The sequence below is a fragment of the Homalodisca vitripennis genome, chromosome 7, assembly GCF_021130785.1.
Source record: "Homalodisca vitripennis isolate AUS2020 chromosome 7, UT_GWSS_2.1, whole genome shotgun sequence".
Lineage (NCBI taxonomy): Eukaryota > Metazoa > Arthropoda > Insecta > Hemiptera > Cicadellidae > Homalodisca > Homalodisca vitripennis.
The window spans coordinates 95,582,604-95,583,358 of NC_060213.1; the positions used below are offsets into that span (position 1 = coordinate 95,582,604).

The 755-nt window shown below is 33.4% G+C and overlaps 1 non-coding gene across 1 annotated transcript; it reads right to left on the minus strand.

Moving 5' to 3' along the window:
* Positions 1-320: 320 nt before the first annotated feature.
* On the minus strand, positions 321-392 carry Trnah-gug. Its single transcript has one exon. It is a non-coding gene; the product is annotated as a tRNA-His (tRNA).
* Between the last annotated feature and the right edge of the window lie 363 nt (positions 393-755).

Sequence of the window (755 nt, forward strand, 5' to 3'; positions counted from 1 at the left end):
TAAATATTTGACATAGTACCGCGTGTAGCGTATATATAGATATATATACAATAACTGTACATTTAATGACTTAATTTATATCCCTTTTTATATTTTTTATAAATTATTAAGTGGTTAGTTGGAATAACTGTTTTAATCATTTGTTTTTAACATTATTTTTATGTTGAGTGTAGTAAACGCATAATGCATTTATTTTTAGAATTAATAGTAAAAATATAATTTATATATTATTAATAACCGTTACGGAAATGCCGAAATATATTTTTATGATATAATTTTAGAAGAAGCTCACAAAAATTATACGAATAGCAAAAATATGTTGCCGTGACCAGGATTCGAACCTGGGTTATTGCGGCCACAACGCAATGTCCTGACCACTAGACTATCACGGCTGTCTGAACAGGTCATTGTACAGGACAGTTATCCTGGCCAGGAGTGAAAGTTGGTTCCAGCAGCCATCATTCAGAGCCGGAGGTCAGCAGTGCCTACGTCACACTTTGCACACATCCTCGTGCCTCAAATATGGCATTAATGTTTGATGGTTGCAATATAAGAACGCCGGCAATTTGACAATGCTCATATGTTCACTGGGATTGAGGATTAAAACAGTTTCTTTACTTTCTTTAAACAAATCCTAATTAATCAGTCATCATACCTGTTACTGAAGAATTTTTTGAAAAACGGTTTAAATTTGACACCAGAGCTAGGTCACCTTGAGTCCAAAACAAACCTGTTATATCGTCAAGTTGTATTTA